Source organism: Phaseolus vulgaris, chromosome 8 (genome assembly GCF_051622355.1).
Source record: "Phaseolus vulgaris cultivar YP4 chromosome 8, ASM5162235v1, whole genome shotgun sequence".
In the NCBI taxonomy this organism is placed as follows: Eukaryota; Viridiplantae; Streptophyta; class Magnoliopsida; order Fabales; family Fabaceae; genus Phaseolus; species Phaseolus vulgaris.
In genome coordinates, this window is record NC_143505.1 from 28,561,625 (window position 1) to 28,568,335 (window position 6,711).

Here is a 6,711-nt window from a genome sequence, read left to right on the forward strand (position 1 = left end):
CTTTAGAGATCAGCTTATTTAGATGATGCATGTGAATATGTGTTATCCTTTTATGCCATAACAATGATTCCTCATGTTTGGTGAGAATGCAACCAATAGATGCAGAATGTGAGATATCAAGAAGATAAACATCATTGATTCTTTTACTAATCAACAATACTTCCTGTGATTTGGGCAACCATATCTCACATATGTTGGGCTTGAAGGTTACTTGATAACTGATGCAAAACTAGTTTGTTTTGGCTTCTTCTTTGTTGTAGTTTTGTATGTTGTGGAAGAATTGATGTGATTCCACTAGCCATATAGAGAATGATTCTTGACATTCTTAGGAATCACCTTGAGCTGGACATTATTGAGGCACTTTTCTTAGAGTTGGATCATTGTTCTAAGACAAGAACTCACCAAAAACTAGTACCAAATCCCAAACTCATTTGGATGTTCCACATATTGTCAAATTGAACCAAAAGAGATGGATGAAAGGCAAAAACACTAATTAACAATACAAAACAGTAAGGAACCGAATCAAATTGCTGGAATTGAAGAAGAAAAGATGAAAAATAGCCAAGAACACAAATGAACCATAGCTACACAAAACAAGCTGAAATTGCCGAACCAAAACAACTAGGAAACAAGCTAAGACAAGAAAATTAACAAGAGAAGAAAGGAAGGAGAAGAGAATGCTCATGAAGATGGAAGAATGGTTGGATGATCACGCCACTAGAAGTATGGATGCTCCTAGATGAGTGTGCAAGCCGCCACTTGAGGAAACCATGATCCTTCAAGATAAGACTAGAGAAGAAGGCTCAAAAGCTCTCCAATGCTCACTCCAATTTTGAGTATAGTTTCTTTAGATAAATTCAAATCTGAATTTTACAAAGAGAGCACCTCTATTTATAGCCTAAGGTGCTGAAAATGCAAGCTAAAACAATTCAAAATTCCCTCCCAAATCATTCTAGAACCGGCGCCTATTCTATGCATGAGGAAGGTGTGACCCTTTCCTTCACTTTGGCACCTCCTATTCTACTTCTACACCTATCTACTAATACACCCCCCCAAAGCTCCTAACTAAAGCCTACAAGATGCTAAAACAAAAGAGGTTTCTAATGTTTCCCTCTAAGTACCTTCAACTAAAGAAATTACAAAAAGAGAAAATAAATGTCCTCTAGCTCCCAAAGCTTTGAACATGCTTCTTGTAATCCTTTGAGGTGGACTTTGACCTCCATGGGCGTCTTCTATTTGTGCCTCCACCTCGTCTTGATCTTGTTGATTGGCCTCCATGTTCTCTTGAGCTTGATCTCCATCATACTCCCCGAGTTGGAGAGAATTCGACCACGAATTCTGGAGACCTACAGAAAAAGGAGTTAGATCGCTGACATTAAAAGTATGACTACCTAAGAATGTATCAGGCATATCTAACTCATAAGCATTGTCATTAATCCTCTTGAGGACTTGGAAAGGTCCATCCCCTCGAGGCATTAGTTTGGACTTCCTTTGAGTAGGAAAACGATCCTTCCTCAAGTGAAGCCAAACCCAATCTAAATATACATTAGGATCACTAGAGCCATTAAAACAAGGAAGCTTGACCGAAGGTAGCCTAACCTTTGCATCTTGGTAGTAACCATTGCCGTAGTGATGTCTTTCTCCTTGATGATGAGGTCTTTGTCCATGAAATTGTGGTGGATTCCTCCTTCTCCTATGCTCTTCTTCACGGCCAAAATCATTTGAAGAGGCTCTTGAAGATGGTCTATGAGAATGATGCCCATCATGGATAGAAGGAGATGGTCTAGCTTGTTGGACCTCCATCTTTTGCATTTTCTCTTCCAAGCGTCTAATAGTTCTTTGTGCTTCATGTAATTCACCAAGGATTGAAGCTTTGGAAGGAGAATTCTGCTTGTAGGATGCATCACTTGAAAATCTAGCTATTTGAAATTAAAAAACAGCAAACACACAAAACAGCAAACAAGTCAAGAAACAAAATTAGCAAAAACAGTGAGTGTTTTAAGCAAAATGACGAAGTGAATTGAGGCAGAAAAAGAGGTCACTCTCAAAAAAATAATGTCCTTGCACCAATCTGATCTTGAGGTCTTGGAATCCTCAAATGAAAGATGTCAAAGCAAGCACACCAATCTCAAAGGCAACCACCACAAAACCAATGAAACAATAAAGACAAACAAGAAAAGGTATAAGCAAAGAAAGGTAATTGCAAAAGGAAAACTATATGTAAGACAAACTCAAAGAGTAAGGAATGAAAGACAATCAAGAAAATAAAGAACTCAATGAGAAAGTAGGCACACAAAAGAATACTTAAGGAAAAGCACTAGAGTAGATGAAGAAAACAAAAATTTAGCTACTGGAAATTTTTTTTAATGCAAACTGTGCTTGATATTCACTAATTTAACTGGAATGATGTAGAGCGAACTGGATTATGAAATTTAAACCATAGAAACTTCAAGATGTTAACTCAATAATGGCACTGGAATAAATTCAAAACAGTAAGCCAATTAATTGAGATAAATTTTTTAAAATCGCTGCCAGATTACCGTATTCTTTTCGGCAGAATTGTCCACTTTTTTTATTTTATTTATCATTTTTTGTGTACTTCGAATTTTTGAATGATTCTTTTTTCTATTCTTTTCTAACACTTTGAATATCTCAAATCCAGAATTTCAGAATTTTCCAGTACGTAAATCAATTGCAATAAGGAAAAACAGTAAGCACTTTTTTTCAGAAACAGAGGAATCCTAATAGGAATGAAAAACAGAATTATGAACTAGCAAAGACATAATGGAAAATGATATATTGGAACTTGTATAGGTCTAGAATACAAGTATGAACTCAATTCTAAAAAGAAAAATGCACAAAGGATCAATATCAATTCAGAAAAAAATTATATGACACCAAAGCAAGAAACAATCAAAGCAATAAAAGTACTACTAGAAGTAATGACATATATGGAATAACATGACTAAGACAAAACTTGACATGATTACAAAATTAAAAGACACATCACAAATTTTAACAACAAGTGAAAGGAAGCTTAAGGTAAACTCTAGGAAGGATAATGCCATTCCAAAAGAGCAACCATACTCATAAGAAGAATGAGTGCCATAAACCTTTTCACAAACACTTGGTGTAAAAGAAAAACAGCAAGAAAACTCAAGCAAAATTCGAAAACAGAAACTTAAATTGCAAGAAATTAAAGAGTTCTTGAAATTAAAGTGCACACAACTCAACAATTAAACAAGAAGGAACCTAAGACTCATGATACCACATGATGTGATTCCACTAGCCATATAGAGAATGATTATTGACATTCTTAGGAATCACCTTGAGCTGGACATTATTGAAAATGACATCAATGGCTGAATGGAAGTGTGGAGAAGATGAAATGAAGAGGTGTGACCAACTTCTAAGAAGATTCAAGCAAAACACTAATAGAAGTGCAAACTTGAGAGTGAGAATTTGAAGACAAATGAGTTAGCAACTTGGGCAGCATTTCATTATCAATTCAAATCTCATTTACCAGGGGGCTAGCACTTGTATTGATAGTGTTATGGGAAGCCAAGGTACAATCTTTAACCCTAAAAACTCTCCACTCATATAAGGACAAGTGACTCTCCCTCTTTAGCCAAATGTTTCGAGGCTGGATGAGTTTTCATCATTCCCTCCCTCTTGAGAAGGATTTGTCCTCATATATGAATGATGTTCAATGACAACAACCTCTATTTATTTGTTATTTTCCTCCCGGATCAAATGTCATTCTATAATACAAATCAAACAAATATGAGATAATTTTATTTATTAAAATAAAATTAAAACAAAATAAAATAGAATAGAAATAAGGCTTTTTATAAATTTTTTGAATGTAAAACATAAGGGCTATTTCATAAATATTTTTGTTCACTTTGTGTTGTTTATTGCCTAGGCTAGGCAACAACATCACAAAGTGTTGTTTTGAGATTTTTGTGAAGAAGAATAAGCATTATATAATTGAAAAGAAGAGTTCAAAGTATTGCAATCCCCTTTTAAGGGTTCTTTCTCGGCTAGCTTGCAGGGAGTGTCATAAAAGACTCTTCTTTTTTGTTGGTTTCCTCTTCTTCCTTTTCAATCAAACCTGCATATGTCTTTTCTGTGCAGAAAGAGTTTATTTCTATATCTGGTTCAGCTCCAGAAACATATTTTTCTTTAAGCACATCCTCACAAGGTTTTGTAATAGAAGGGAAAATGTTATCAATATCTAGTTCATCTCCAGAAAAAAGACTTTTTTGTACTTTCCTTTTCTATCATTACTTTTTCTCTTTTTTCTTCTCTTTATCTTTCCTTTCTTTCTCCCCTCTTTCTCTTTTTTCTTTCTTTTCTTTCTTTCTAACAAGAGCTTGCAATTTTTCTTTAAACTCTTTTTCTCTTCTAACATATTCTTTTTCTCCATCTACAAATTTTCTTCTTATTTTAACAAGCTCTTTCATTTCTTCTCTAAGCTTCCTTTTTCTATCATGTGGTGGCGGAACAAATTTTCTTCTTATACATGCCTTTAAATCACTCTAATACTCTACTTTTGATTTTGTACCAATTCTATCATCAAGTTGCTTATGTTGTCACCGAGACCTAGCATATTCTTGAAAAATAGGGTAGCCATGAAAAATCCACTATGTTTATCCACTTTGTATTTCTTAAAAGTTTGATCAAGCTTTATATTCTTCAACATTTTTGTTTCCATCAAAGTAGGGAATGTATACTCTAGGCTCTATAGAATAATATAAACTTCTAGGCTCAAAACACACCTCTTCCATTCTTTAATAATGGGAGTTATAAATCTTTCTTCTATGAATATGTCTTTCTTCTTCAAACCTTTTGTTCTTATTTTGGTTGAAAACCATTTTTCCAAACATTTCTTTTATCTCATCCCATTTTCTATCTTTATCTTCTCTCAGAGTTATATTCTCCTCTCTCCACCCATAGGCATCTTCTTGTTCCCTATTACGTCCTTATACACTTGATGCATGTAAATGATCACTCATTTTGAAATTAAAAAGAAATTATTTTCACAAAAAAATTATTTCAAATGAGTGATAAAATATTTTCACAAATAGGTTTTAGAGTTGGTGAAGTTTCAATCAAGGTCAACAAGTCAAACTGTTTCCAAGTTCACTCCCAGGAAAGAGAGGTGAGTCACTGGGACTACTTAAGTACCAATTCCTCCCTTAGCCATAGCTTACCTCAGATTGCCTTAACAATTTTTTTCCTCAAAAGAAACTTCAAAACAAATTTTCCCTAAACGTGATGTATGCAAGGCATCCTAGGGATCAAAGGAAGATCAACTACAAACGGAGAGCAATCACCTAGGTATCACGGAGACTGAGAAAAATAAAGGAAAGCAAGAAATTAAACAAGAAAGAATTAAAGACAAAGAAAATAAAGAAGGAAAGGCGAAAAAATAAACTAGACGTGTCCTATGTGAAAGTGCAAGTGACACTTGGAGCCCCTTGACACACTTTCACTACTAATGAACGAATTTAGCTATTACAATGTTTTTAATGAGATTTCTTTGAAATCATTTTCCCCACCAACTAATGTAAGCAAAAATAAGCAAGGAAAATAAACTTGAACACAAAGATTCCGTGATACAAAGCTAAAAATAAAACAATTTTTTTTAAGAATTTATTTTCTTCAAGTGTTCAAATCTTCCTTCTCTTTATATGAAGTTGATTCTTGCCTTCAATTGCTGTCCTCTCCACATAATCACTGTTTTTTTAGACTTTAGCTATGAATCAAGTAGAAATTAACTTCACAACTTCAAAACCAAACTTCCACTCACTATGAATTTCACCTTATGAGCAACAAGTAAAAAATCAAGAAAAAAAATTTGGCAATTGCAAGGAGCATTTAAGACACAAATCAACAATCACTATAAGAAAATAAGAATTTAGTCACTGAATTTAGCGACCGAAAATGAGTGGTTGCAATTTGCGATCGAAATAGTAACCGAATACCCTTAGTCTTAAATCTGCTACCGAAATAGCGATTGGATGAATAGTTAATGATGTTAGTTAGTTTAGCAACTGAATCAACGACTGAACATGAGAGTGACAAAACTGTCGGTCGCTAAAGTGGTGACTGTTTTCAATAAATTTGAAAAAATATATCTGCGACCGAATTAGCGACCGAAAATGTTTATTTCTTAGCTACCGATTATCTTTCGGTTACTAAATGTAATTGCTTATTTCTGCCACCGAATCAGTCACCAAATATGTTTATGTTTTAGTCACCGATTTTAGTTAGGTCACTAAGTGAAATTCCTTATTTCTTTTACCGAATTATCGACCGAATATGTTTATTTTTTAACTACCAATTTTATTTCGCTGGCTAATGCTAATTGGAATTGGTTATTCTGTCACCAAATTAGCAATTAAATTAACATTTATATTTTATTTAATTATGCATATATTAAAATAAACAAATATAAAAATAATATTAATATCCATAATAACATTTTATATTAATTAATAAACATATTTATAAAAAATATAATTATTATAAATAATAATTATATTTATTAATATTAACATACAAAGTGGACACAATATTATTTAAATGTAAGTTTAACCGACAGTAATTTTTTTTATAACTTTTATAATTTATTTTGAATTCATTAAATCTATGTGATAGTTAGTGCACACAAAATAATAATTATTTTTATTATGTATACTATAA